Genomic DNA, 14,928 nt, shown 5'->3' on the forward strand with positions numbered 1-14,928 from the left:
GAGAGAGAGAGAGAGAGAGAGAGAGAGAGGGAGAGAGAGAGGCATCATATTCCCATTGAGACAAGTGTGATAAAAAAGCACGGAATTTTTCTGTTTCACTTTTCCAGACAGAGACAGAGAGACAGAGAGAGAGAGAAAGACAGAGAGAGAGAGAGAAAGAGAGAGAGAGAGAGAGAGAGAGAGAGAGAGAGAGAGAGAGAGAGAGAGAGAGAGAGAGAGAGAGCGGCATCATATAATTTTGAAAACGTCTGGAATCTTTTTAATTTTTGTACCTTAATTTTCTTGCCTGATGATATCTATTATGATTGAAATGGTCTGCCCATCGTAGCAAGATATGACTGTATTTACACCCACACACACACACCACACTCATATATATATATATATATATATATATATATATATAGAGAGAGAGAGAGAGAGAGAGAGAGAGAGAGAAAGAGAGAGAGGGAAAGAGAGAGAGAGAGAGAGGGGGGCATCATATTCCCATTGAGACAAGTGTGATAAAAAAGCACGGAATTTTTCTGTTTCACTTTTTTCATTTTTACTTTCTCCAATCTTTGAATAATTTGTTTGCCGTTTTTCTCAAAATTGTTTAGGTTGGATACTCTGAATGTTGTATTTTGTATTGTTCTTTGTGAGAAGAGTAAGAGTCTTAGTGAGAGATTAGTCTTAATTATGTTGTTGGAAGAGGTGCTAGTTATTATATACATTCATTGTGAATGTCCATATTGTTGAGATGTTCATATTGTAAGAGATGGGATGGAGAATGAAACGGGAGTGTTTATATAACATAAATACTTTGACACATATTCTTTAACATCTAACACATATTTTTTAGATGCTGATTTTACCAAATGGTTCTTATACATAAATGGACAATACTTTTTCTCGTTGTAATGATGAACACAGAAGACGGCAGTATGAAAAACATGATGATCATTTATTTCTTCCAATTGACCGGTCAATGGCTTTGCATCCAGGAATTCAAAGTTTATTTACATCCTCTTCTTCTAAAACCCTCTTGCTTCCAGATGGTGCCTAGGTTCAGTCAACCCCTCACCGTCCCTGGTCGGACTCTCGTCTGCCTCTCTGACTCCCTCTCTAACTCTTACTTCGGACTCTTTATTTAGAAATCACATGTATGTCTGTCCAACGTGACTATAATTCATGTGTCATCAACATGCGCGATTTGCACGTTTTTGAAACATTCTGATGACCAGGAAATTTCCCAATTTCCTTTGTTGTTTTACAAAGGAATTTAACCTACTTATTTAATTCATATAACTCATATTTTAGTATGCACATTCTTTCTAACAATATGCATAGTTTCCAGCTAAATTTGTATTTATTAAATATTTTATCAGAATCAACAATTTACTGGACATTCAATTTAAAACCTATTGTTCTTTAATACTTATCTCCAGGGTTCGATTCCCGTTTTCTCTGATTTTATTTTCATTTACTAATTCTCTTTATTTTTACTTACATGAAAAAGAGGACAATATAGTACAAAAATAATATATATATATATATATATATATATATATATATATATATATATATATATATATATCCGTTCAGGAGTAGATCATTCTAATGTGGCCATATCTCTTTAATTTTAAACATTACCATCTCTTGCCCTCGTCTACGCTTATTTATTGATCATTCTCTACCAAAGGTCGCTGGGTAAATGGCTGGATCCTTCTAGCGATCCAGTAGATATCTCACTGCTGATGCAATTTAAAAAGTTTTTGACTCTCGAGTGTGTATTCGTTGATATCTTATATGCTTTTATATAAGTGTGCGGTTCTCTGTTGATTAACTGTGTCTGATATATACTCGAGACTCTAAACAATGAAAAGAATACGCTGTTGTCATAGCCGAAGTTATTAATGCCTGTCGGTGGTTAGTATATAAGTGCGATATAAAAACAGTGCACATGAGATCAAAAAATATACTTACCTTGCATAGACATTAAAGCGGTGATAGAGGCGATCGCTGAGTATGAAGTTGTCACAGGGGCCTTGATCAATCGCAGCAAGTCCGTTGGCCTGCGGTTGGGCGCCTGGACCGGGGTAAACTCGCTTCCAGGTGCGTTCGGCTGGACAGATGGCCCAGTAAAGATCCTCGGTGTGTGGTTCGGGCCGGACCTCCAGCTGGACAAGAATTGGTCGGAAGTACAGACTAAGGTCGAGTCGTCAGTAGGGACTTGGATTCGGAGGAAATTGTCCTTGAAGGGTCGTGCGGAGGCATGTGCTACATACGTGTTTCCGCTGATCCTTTACCGTTTATCTGTTCTTCCCCTGCCTGCGGACCGCTGTAAGGCTTTAGAGCAACTCCTATTCAAACTTCTTTGGGTAGGAGGAAAGCCGTATGTCCGTAGACAGGTCTGTACACAGAAGCTTAGCGAGGGAGGCTTGGGGATGCCTGATCTGCTAAGTCACAAGCACGCAGAAAGATTGGCTTTCCTGAGTCGGACACTGATGGAGGAAACGCCCTGGGTACCAGTCGTGGAGCAAGCTTTCCCACGGCTCATATCCAACCCTGCCGCTGAAGGTCGCAGAAGACCGGCGGGGGAAAGTTGTTTCCTGACCGAATGCCGAGCCGCCCTTAGGGCATTGCCGGGGTCCAGTGACCTTGCACGGCCTAGGTGGTTGCTATATAGGGATGTAGTGGAGGGGACTGCGAAAGACCCGCTGGTGGAGCGGCTACATCTGTCGAGGGGGGAAGTTCTCTCGCTGTGGAGTTGGGCGCCTGCCAGTAGCTATATCAATAACGCTGAATTTTCTCTTACGTGGAGGCTAGTCCGAGACGCGCTGCCACTCTTTGGCAAACTAGCCAGGGACGATCATGAAAGGGATTATTACTATCCCCCGTGCCCACGCTGCAATGATGAAGAAGAGGAGGAGACGAGAGAACACGCGTTCTTTCTTTGCAGCGGGGTGCGGAGTCTCTGGGAGTATGTCGAAGGGGTAACGGCTCGCATCGACCCCGAGCGGTCGGTGCCACTTGATTTAGCGTACGTAGTCGATAATGTGGATCCGCCGTTTGACAGGGAGAAACGGTTGGGGTTTCTAGCGATCCTAGCGGTGGCTAGGTTAGTGACGTGGGTTTCACGTCTGGACATTGTCTATAGGGGGCAATCCGTTTCTGATCACGATCTGGTTGTTCGTTTTAAGCATCAACTTAAAACGAAAATCAGATGTGATTGGAAAAGATTGCCCCACATCGACTTTGATAGAAGATGGGTGCACAACACTAGTTTGTGCATCCGACGAGGCGCTAGATTTAAGTTCGTGTTTCCACCCTAGTGGTATTGGTCCTAGGGTGCTGAGGTTTCTTTTTTCTCGGAACCCAGCCCAATCAAGACAAGTAATATAAGGTTTACCTTATAATATTGGGTAGTTTTAAGGCTAGATAGGTAGTAACCACCAAAAGTGGATAGCTTGTGCTTTTTATAGGGCCTAGATTAGGGTAGTATGCGTGTGGATCCTGTTCCCATAGCTTTTTATTTTTTGATAGATTGGCACTAGGAGAGCTTCCAAAGATGCCCAAAAGTCCACTTGTTTTATTTTGTCACAGGCCTATTTTGCCCATTACGTACATTATCTTGGAAGACGCCATCCATCCCTATTATCCCCGACCCTAATTTATTTTCCATACATGTCCCTAGTTCCTCCACTCCCCTTTAGGGAACGACATGCTTGCTTTCACCCTTTCCCCCCGAGGGAAGAGGACCGGAAGACAGTAGGCGTTTCATATGACAGACCAGCCGTTAGGTAGGGAGGGCCCCCTTACTAACCCGCCCCCATAGGTATTTTGTTAATTTGTTTTCTTTTTCTTTCTTTTTGGGTGTATTCTAGTTTGCCCCCCTCCCCATCATCTCACCCCCATTACAAAAAAAAAAACTCTTTAGTTTGTACATATTTTCCCCCTTTTAGTTTTTTGTATATAATGTTATATGTTTTTTCTTCTTTTATCACAGCGTGAATGTCGCCTGCCATCCCGTAAGCTGGGGAGCTGTTATTTTAAGTAGGTCCGGGTAAGAATGTTAGGCGAAACAGTGTATGATAGAAACTCTAGTGTAGGTTTTATAATAAAGTACTTGCTATCTTACGCAAGTCTAGCTAAGGACTAGAAAAGACCCCTTTTTTCCCCCACTCCCCCTTACTGGCCTTTGTGCCTAAGCTTCTTCGTACCCCAAATGAGGCCTTGGCAGTAGATAATGCCAAGGCCGGGGACGAAGGGCTAAATATAATACTTACCTTGCATAGAAGTTACGGCGATCAATAAGGTCGTTCCTCCAGAGTGAGACCCTTCCATTGCACTGCGGTTGGGTTGACCTTTGCGATCTTCCCAAATGTGGACGATTCGGATGCATCATTTCTAAGTGTGGGGTCTGCGTACGCGCTCACCCCGATAAATCAATCAAAATCAGATATCCTTCTACTGATAAGTACACAACCTAATTCTGGTCGGTAGGTCTACAACTCTCACCGACGTTGTGCAAAAGCCTCTTAGTTTCCCTTTTCTCCAATCGCCCATCTCTGTACGCGCCACAAAACAAGCGATTTTTCCAGATCAGTTTATCATCCACTTCTATTCCAACGTTCTGATTGTATCTAATCTGCATGCCCATATCAGTAACGTTTGCATTGAAAATAATCTTTTCTGTTATATAAAAATCATTGATTTGATTTAAGTAAATAGGACAGTCTCTGGAGTGATTGTTGCGAGTAAAAACTTTAGCTATGGATAAGCCTTTAACAAATAAATAAGTACACAGCCTCTCCTCCATTTTGTGAGTGGGATTTGTGCCTAATTATTGATTTTTTGTTTAACATTTGTAATTTTATATTAGCAGAAAATAAATGATAAAAAAACTCAATCTCTTAAGGGTAAGGAATCGGCCAAGGTGTCACCTACAGCTACTGAAGCTGTTTTATTTTGATATAGATTGATGAACGAAAACGTCTAACAATCTCAAACAGATTTTGTGTGTCTGTTGGTTGAATCCCCCACCCATGACTCGTACAGTCTTTCATTATTTATGGAAGGCGGACATTATAGGCTGTTACCCGTGGCATGACTCAATTCTCTCGACTTAATTGTGAGTGGGATTTGTACCTAATTATTTTTTCTGTGTGGCGGCTCGTGCATGGAGCTGTGGAACTGCAGCACCCCTCCCAGTTATTTCTACACAATATTAATGATAAAATTAAAAATAATACGTTTATTATTATTATTTTATTTTTTCTCTATGTAAAATCATCAAGTTTACTGTCGGTATGTCCAAATTCATATAAAAACAAAAATAAAACTTGCTTGGAGCTGTGAAATTCACAGTTACACTTTCTTAATGAAATTCTCTTGTACGCATGCGCGGATTAGACGATTTAGGCAGCCGATGAAAGCCTCTTGAGGAATTGTCGCTTGTCGCAGCTCCGTGTCGTGAAATTCGTTATTTGCTTAAAGTGTGCGCCTGTATAGATATGATAACATTGTTATTGAAAAAAAGGAGGTGTATATACATTTTTTTTTAAATTATTATTAAAATGTGCATCTAACGTGTTCTTGTACATAAAATGTTGTGCTTTTTCTTTTCTTTTTTTAAATACGCCCACTTTTAGCGTTGTGATTTAAGTCGGTAGCAGACGAAAATATATAATATGCAGAAACTGTTTTTTTTATTATTAAAAGTATTCGGGGATTTAGCAGTGAAGCTAACAAGCGACCAAGGGTAAAAATAAAATATAAAATAAATAAATCTTACCATAAAAATAAAGTTACTTTTCCATCCACCTGCCTTTTTGTTTGTGTGTTTTAAGTAGTTTTAAATGTTAGTTATTTTGCAACAACTAAACTTTAAAAAAAAAATGTTTACATTTTTCCTAGAAGCAAACAAACGAAGAAACAGTTTATGTTGAAAATACATTTTAGTTAGAAATCTTTTTAACTTGGATGTTTTAGATATAAAAAATTAGCATTTATTTGCCTCCATCGAGGAAAACATAGAGTTTTACACTTTGAAAAATGGATGTTTTCACAAGGTTTTTTAAAATTAAGATGTGTTTGTAAGTAAAAAAAAAACAGTTTTTATAATTATGCATTTTTAAACTTTACATTGAATTTGTTAGTAGATGGGGAAGATAATACGCATTAAAAAAAAGTAATTAGAGATCCTTCCGGACTGAAACAATTTAATTTTTTTTGTTTTCTTTGGGGAGAAGCTACATTAAAATTCGATGTTTTATAATGCTTATATATGACATCCTATTTTCTTATAATACATCTCCACTTTATGTCGATCTTTAGCGGCATGGGAAGGTCAGAAAATAGCCAAGTATGTTTGTTCTTTTTATATAAAATGCAAGTTGTTAAATGATTTGTAAATAAAATTTTGTATCTTTAAATATTTTTGTTTGTTTGCTCACTATATAAAAATGTAGACTTTTTTATTTTGTATTTTATTTGCAAATACGTTTTGTTATAAATACATTTTAAAAAATAAATTTTGTAAATAAAACTGAGATTAAATAAAACGCTATTTTCAAATGGTAAAGTCCTAAATTAACCCTCGTAGGGAGGCAAGAAAATTTTAAAGTTTGTCTTTTTTGTTTTTATAAAAAAATAAGTTATTTTTGAAAATGTTTTTCGTTTGTTTGCAAAAAAAAACGCAAACTTTATTTAATCTGAAAAGTTTAAAAGGAATAAATATATATATTATTTTTATTATTCTGTAAAGTGTACATAATTTAAACAAATATTTTTAATAAAAAAGTTTTTGCGTATTATCCATTTCTGATTTATTATTTGTCTTTGTTATATATTTGAATATTTATTTGAATGTGTGTTTATTATTTGATTAAATATTTATTTATATATTCGAATTTCTTTGCACGATATTAAAAAAAAAAAAAAAAACGTAAAATCTTCGAAGCAGCGAGGCCGGCGAGGGAGGTCCTGCTTGAGGGCTTTGGGGAGTGTGGAGCCACCCTTTAATTGTCATTGCTCCCAAGTCCACTCTGACCCGGAGTGGTTGTACCTGTTAGGGTCCCAAATATGGTTTTAATAGAAACCGACTTGAAAACATATATTCTATTAAAAATATTTCTTCAAAATAACTGGATTCGGCATTATATAACCAGAAAAGGGTTGATATGCCGTAAAACAAAAACAACCAACCAATGTAGTAGAGTAACTGTCTTGTCTTTTGTTATACTTATTATATTTAATTAAAAAAAATTGTTTGTTTTCTTCTCTGCAAAATACATATATTCTTAAACTTTTACGATGGTTTTATTTTAATAATAATTAGAAAGACTTAGTAAGAATTGGATCATTTCTTAGATGAAACTAGAATATATATTTCCGCACGGTCCGTGTTTTGTATAAGTATCAAAAAGTTAAATTGTAATTTAATTTGAAAGAAAGAAAAAGTCTGTAAAATTAATGTTTGTTCAATTTCGCATACATTTATAAAACAAATGGATTTTTATTTGCCAAAACAATTTTAAAACAATAAAGCATAATTTATTTTAAACACAAATTTATTAACCGTGAAAAAAGGTTAAAATCAATAAAGAAAGAAAAAAACATAAACAATTGGTTTTTATGAGTTTACGATTTTGTGAAAATTTAACATATTTAACAATTTTACGTTTCATATAGAACGAGCTATTTAATTGAAGGGAGATCCACACCTGAAAAAAAAAATACCGAGAAGCAGAGTTGACGTATTGAGTGGTGGCGTCTTAGCTTTTTTTTTTTTACAAAGGCATCACCACATTATCAAGGCCCAGAGGCCACTCAAGGATAAGGGTTAAAGAGTGTACAGTAGAAATTGGTCAATATAGTAATCATTAGTAATGAAAATTTGGTAAATTTAATAACTTATATGGAACGGCTCATCAAGAACTTATTTACTTAAAAAGTTTTTGCGTATTATCCATTTCTGATTTATTATTTGTCTTTGTTATATATTTGAATAGGTCGACCTAGACGAGAGTGCTCAAAATGCCGACCAGGACTGAGATATGACACGTGACCGGATGTAATGGAAGAAATATATCATGTATTTAATTTAAGCCGTCGTTTCGTATCTTACAACATCGTATCTTACAACATATACAACAAATATTTTCTGGGTGGACACGAGCTGTTTACTTTGGGCATACTGTAATCCTTTCTCCTGGGTAAAATTAAGGAGAATTTCCATTCTTGGAGAAGTAGCCATTTTTTACAAGCGATAGGGTAGAGAGAAGAGTGTTGCCAAAGTAAATTCAAGTGCCTATCAGGGTTGACAGCTTGGTTTCTTTTTCAATTTTGGCTTCAAATTTGGCTTTTTTCTGATAATTTTATATAAATATTTATAAATTATTAAAGATTAAAGAAAAAGTTACAATAAAGTATTTGTTGTATATGTTGTAAGATACGAAACGACGGCTTAAATTAAATACATGAGATATTTCTTCCATTACATCCGGTCACGTGTCATATCTCAGTCCTGGTCGGCCATTTTGGGCACTCTCGTCTAGGTCGACCTTTGAATATTTATTTGAATGTTTGTTTATTATTTGATTAAATATTTATTTATATATTCGAATTTCTTTTGCACGATATTAAAAAAAAATACGTAAAATCTTCGAAGCAGCGAGGCCGGCGAGGTCCTGCTTGAGGGCTTTGGGGAGTGTGGAGCCACCCTTTAATTGCCATTGCTCCCAAGTCCACTCTGACCCGGAGTGGTTGTACCTGTTAGGGTCCCAAATATGGTTTAAATAGAAACCGACTTGAAAACATATATTCTATTAAAAATATTTCTTCAAAATAACTGGATTCGGCATTAAATAACCAGAAAAGGGTTGATATGCCGTAAAACAAAAACAACCAACCAATGTAGTAGAGTAACTGTCTTGTCTTTTGTTATGCTTATTATATTTAATTAAAAAAATTTGTTTGTTTTCTTCTCTGCAAAATACATATATTCTTAAACTTTTACGATGGTTTTATTTTAATAATAATTAGAAAGACTTAGTAAGAATTGGATCATTTCTTAGATGAAACTAGAATAGTTTTATAGACTATATTCTTTTACTTTAGATGTTAAGGTTAAATTCAATTCTTATGGTTTCTGTTGTTGATTAAATTTAAGATGAAATAGGTTTTTTTTTTTGTTCCCGCACACAATGTTAAACATGGGTTTCTAAATAAGAACGTTAGTATTTCCGCACGGTCCGTGTTTTGTATAAGTATCAAAAAGTTATACAACAAATGGATTTTTATTTGCCAAAACAATTTCAAAACAATAAAGCATAATTTATTTTAAACACAAATTTATTAACCTTGAAAAAAGGTTAAAATCAATAAAGAAAGAAAAAAACATAAACAATTGGTTTTTATGAGTTTACGATTTTGTGAAAATTTAACATATTTAACAATTTTACGTTTCATATAGAACGAGCTATTTAATTGAAGGGAGATCCACACCTGAAAAAAAAAAAAAAAATACCGAGAAGCAGAGTTGACGTATTGAGTGGTACGCCGGTACGGCGTCTTAGCTTTCAAAGGAGGAGGTAATACCTTGGAATGTGCGATTCATGACATAGGCTATTTGTACAAATAAACGGTAAATCTGCCGATTATTATGACTACAGTTCTCATCTTGGATGTTAACTAGTTTGACTAATCAAAAAAATAATGAAATGTCCAATCTTCAAAAAAAAATAAATAAATAAATAAACATGATTTTTAAAACTTAGTATATTTTAATAAATGAGACAAAAAAAGAAAATACATTTTATAAAGAAAGCATTGACGAATACAATCTAAATTTGATAGGCAAATAACTCGGCACACTCAACTAATTAAACGGACATTTTTACACGAGGAACGAAATAATGATTACACCGTGTTATTACGATGACCTAAATTCATTATTCTTTAGCAGTTGATTTTCTCTAATAATAATTTCACGTTTAAATCGTGTTTTTCATCTTTTAATTTTGATTCTTTTATATTTCCATATAATGTATTTCTTAATGAATTTGACACACAAAACAAAAGTTGCATTAATTCACTAACGAAATCTTAACAAACAAAACACATTTTGTGTTTTGAACACAAAAGAAATACGAATTCATCCTGATTTTTTTTTCGTATTGAATTCCTGGAAATATACGTAAGTTTGTATCTTTTTCCTTTTTTTACACTAAAAAATCAAATCTATAAGTTTTATATAATCTTAAATATTAAAATAAGTTTATTTATTTTTGTTGTTGCAATCCAATAAAATATGATAATAATAGTATGATTTAAAAATATCTTTAAAATATTTTATTCAATGTGATATTTAGATTTTTGTTAAAAATATGATTATTTTGTAACACTTGAAAAATAATAATTTAATTCGAAGTTGATCGAATTAAGCTTTTTGTTAATACATCTGATCACAAAAACTTTTTTTTTGTATTTCATTGTTTTAAGTTTAAAAAAAAACTATTATATCATTGGAGAATTCCGTTTTAATTTTTATGTTTCATCCAATATGTAATATTTTAGAATAATCGTCATTTTCTTTTATAAAGTTTACATAAAATGATTAGTTATCATCAATTATCAATTACTTAATGTAGAAAACATTATTCGTAAGTCTTTACAATCTAACCCAACCTAACCCTAAAAAAAAAATAATAATTAAGTTTTTTTTTTTACTATTACATTTAAAATATCCACTAAAGGAATTATAAATTAATAATACTTATTTAAGATTTTAGAGTGGGGATCACTTTCCTATATTATTTAATGTAAAATTAGCACTCACTTTATGACCAGTTAGCAGTCAATCATACTTGTAATCGTTCGCAGTTTCATATTTTTGTTGCAGGAGACGGGGGATTCATATTAATTTTTGGTTTACGTTTTTTAGATGGGGATTAGATGTCATATGCTGTTAACTATTCTGTACTTTCACTTCATAATTAAAAAAAAATTGTAAAAATCGTTTGACATAAAATTGTGCAAAAACTGCCATCTTGATTCTTAGTTTCCATAATTTTTTTTTTTAGATTTTGCAATGTTTTGGACGATTATCGGGACTTCTGAGATGACCATTTTATACCAACCATTTTTTCGTCTTCTAACGTAACATACTATTTTTTTTTATATAAATAAGTTATAACACAGAAAATATTCCTTATATTTATTTGTTAGGTGAAAGTATAAATTAATAAGCGAGAACCTTCTTTATCGTGGTAAGAATAGCTTTCTAAATGTAAACATTATTATGAATGAGGGGAGGTGTTTTTTTTAAACAGCAAAAAATAGCATGTAATTGAAATTTTATTATTAACGAGGGGAGGTTTTTTTATTTAAAACGATATAATAGAATTTAAATTGAAATTTTATTGCGTATGAGGGGAGGTGTTTTTTTATTTAAAACCACAAAAAAAGAATGTATGATTAATACATGCATCCTCTCCAAATAACACATAAACTATAAAAAAAAAAAAGGAAAGCCAAAAAGATAAAATTTTAGGATGAAAAAACAAAACTGTTTATCTATTAAATTTATTTTATAAGATATAAAATAAAAATATTAAGATGAAAAAACAAAATTGTTAATCTAGCCGCATGCACGTAAAGTGTTTCACATAAAAACCTGTTTACATTGGTGATCGTAAAAAAAGTGGGAAACAATTTTTTTACATTTAGTTTAATTACTTATGGTGCCTTTATTTGTATGCCTCTCTCTCACATAGCATCCAATTATGTCTCAATGCTCTTTATTTGGTGTGAATGTAAATGGTTTATTAAGTAAATAACAATGTATTAGAAGTATCTTATTAATAATTAACTATTTTAGTCAGCAGTTGTTACACTAACGTATTATATTCGAATCCAATAAAATATATATTAATATTGATTTTAATTCTTCTAACAACTTTCAGTTTGAAATTACTTTGTCAAGTAACTTATCTCTATGAATGTCAATATATTCATTTAAATCTTAAAAGCATCATCAAGTTGGAGCCTCAGTGTTTTATCCTTTGGTACAGGACTTTCTACTTTGGCTCCTAACTTGCTTGTGCAGTTTAGGTGTAGTATCCATTGCGCATCAGATAAGCATCCTCTCAACCTCCAATGCTCATTTCCAGCGGAGCAAACCTGTGACGACTGGCAGCAGAGGAGGCCGCAGTTTCTGGCCAAAAGTAATCTCACTGAGGTAGACAGTCACCCTTTCATGTCTGCTACTACGCCTTTTCTTTCTGGATAAGGTTCCATAGCCTTTTAACGAAAACTGCAGGGCAGCAGCAGGATTTGAAGTCAGATTTCCCATCTCTTAGCCTTTTGCTGTGATGAAGCCTACAAGGCAATGGTGTTTGATTTAGAGGTTGGTTCCTCTAGTCTTCGCCCAACTAATGGCACCCACAAGACAGTGGGATAAGGGTTGGTAGTATGCCAGGGCGTGTCCACACATCGGTGGGTCATAACGCACTAACTCTGTGGTCGCTTACTACTTTGAGATCTCCTGCAGGTTTAGCCTGGGGCCGCAAGGCACCCAGTCACCATGTGTAGCCAAGGTGGAGGCCCTGTAGGAGTCTTGATGATGGAGAAGCTATGTACTAGTAGTGAAGACTTGATGCATAGCTGCTCCCTTTTCACCATGAGTTTTGCCAGCGGTGTTAAAAGTATATAAATATTATAAAATATAACAGCACGATGTTAGTTTGTGTAGGGATTGAGTTATATATTATTTTAATTGGAATTTATTGAGATGAGTATTATTTTATCCTCATCTTTTCTTTGTTGTTTCACAACGTTTCGGCCAAGTATTTCAGGCCCGTGTCTCAGTTGATAGAGACGTTGAATCTCTACAGTTCCAGGTGAGAATTGTCTGAAGATAGCGTTTCAATCCTACCCAAACCTGGTCAGAGGCTTACTTGGCCAAAAACATGATGAGACGACAACTATGGAAAGCAGTGAATGCAGTCAGGAGATTCAGAGTTCCTATCCGTCGCACCTGACGAAGGCTAGAGGAATACTTGGTCGAAACGTCGTGAAACAACTAAGAAAAGATGGGGATAATAGTCCGCAATAAAATAAAAATTGTTTGAGCATAGCTGCTCCTTTTTAATCATGAGGTAAGCCAGCAGTGTTAAAACTATATAAATATTATAAAATATAACAGCACGATGTTAGTTTGTGTAGGGATTGAGTTATGTTTGACAGAAGTCCATTTTAATTGTTTTAATTAACTTTGCAATAAACACATCAATAACCTATGTTTGATAATGTCGTCTATCACTTTCTCCCTCTCTCCCAAATTTTCTAAGAATGACATACACCACAAATAAGACTTTAAACGTATTTTTGCGTTTAACTAATTCACGTTCTATAAACTTGAGCGTTTCAAAATTAACTCCATTTATTATCAGTTGTAAACTAACATTTTAATTAATGAAAATACTTCAAATATTTTCTGGAAAATCTAAAGTCTTTGTATTGTGATAAAAAAGATTGAAAACAATTGACAACAATTCAACAATCTTAGTGTAGGATTTAGAGTATTTTTATAGAATAGGAATAACCTATTTGCAAGTTTAAAAAACTTTTAAATTGATATATTTTTTTTTGTTTGGGGTTCATTGATTAACAGTTTATTGACGTTCACAATAAAACAAATTATAAACAAAGCTTTTAAATTGATATAATTTTTTGTTTGGGGTCCATAGATTAACGGTTAATTGATGCTCACAACAAAAATTATAAACAGGACAGTTGGTAGGAGTGTATCAGGGCATGTCCATACATCGGTGAGCCATAACACACTACCGCTGGGGCCCCCTACTACTCTGAGATCTACAGGTTTAGCCTGGGGCCGCAAGTTACTGTGTGTGGCCAATGTGGTGGCACTGTAGGAGTCTTGATGATGGAGAGGCTATGTACTGGCAGGGAAAACATGCATAGCTGCTCCCTTTTCACCGTGAGGTTACCAACGCAGTGTTAAAAGTATATAAATATTATAAAATATAACAGCACGATGTAAGTTTGTGTAGGGATTGAGTTATGTTTGACAAAAGTCCATTTTAATTGTTTTAATTAACTTTGCAATAAACACATCAATAACCTATGTTTTACAATGTTGTCTATCATTTTCTTCCTCTCTCCCAAATTTTCCAAGAATTACATACACCACAAATAAGACCTAAAACGTATTTTTGTGTTCAGCTAAGAAATACAATTCTATAAACTTGAGCGTTTCAAAATTAACTTTATTTATTATCAGTTGTGAGCTAACATTTTAATTAATGAAAATGCTTCAAATATTTTTTATTTATTATCAGTTGTGAGCTAACATTTTAATTAATGAAAATGCTTCAAATATTTTTTATTTATTATTAGTTGTGAGCTAACATTTTAATTAATGAAAATGCTTCAAATATTTTTTGGAAAATCTATGCTATGATAAAAAGATTGAAAGCAATTGACAACAATTCAACTATATTTGTGTAGGATTTAGAATATTTGTATAGAATAGGAATAACCTTTTTGCAAGTTGTAAAAGCTTTTAAATTTATATAATTTTTTGTTTGGGGTTCATAGATTAACGGTTAATTGACGTTCACCATAAAACAAATTATAAACAGAAGCAGATATACAGGAATATATGAATGGAAATAACATAGATCTAACATAGATGTGTAAAATTCCAAACAGAAAATTATTTCACTCGCAAAAATATATCAGAATTACAATTGTCTTAAATTTACTAAAAAGCTTTGACTGTTTTTTTAAAAAGGTAACTATTAAAATTTCCTTAAAACTGGTGTCAAAAATTAATTGCAACATATTTCAACATTTCCTGAAGACATGATATGTGAAACGCATACAATTCACAGTCACATAACCTCAATTTAATGACTGATT

At 33.7% G+C, this 14,928-nt stretch overlaps 1 non-coding gene across 1 annotated transcript; it reads left to right on the forward strand.

The window, feature by feature from the left end:
* The first annotated feature begins 4,260 nt into the window (after positions 1-4,260).
* LOC145271568 (U1 spliceosomal RNA) lies at positions 4,261-4,423 on the forward strand. The gene has a single exon (XR_013865977.1). It is a non-coding gene; the product is annotated as a U1 spliceosomal RNA (small nuclear RNA).
* Positions 4,424-14,928: the final 10,505 nt, after the last annotated feature.

The sequence above is a fragment of the Euprymna scolopes genome, chromosome 46, assembly GCF_053919585.1.
Source record: "Euprymna scolopes isolate OS-2025 chromosome 46, ASM5391958v1, whole genome shotgun sequence".
NCBI lineage: Eukaryota > Metazoa > Mollusca > Cephalopoda > Sepiida > Sepiolidae > Euprymna > Euprymna scolopes.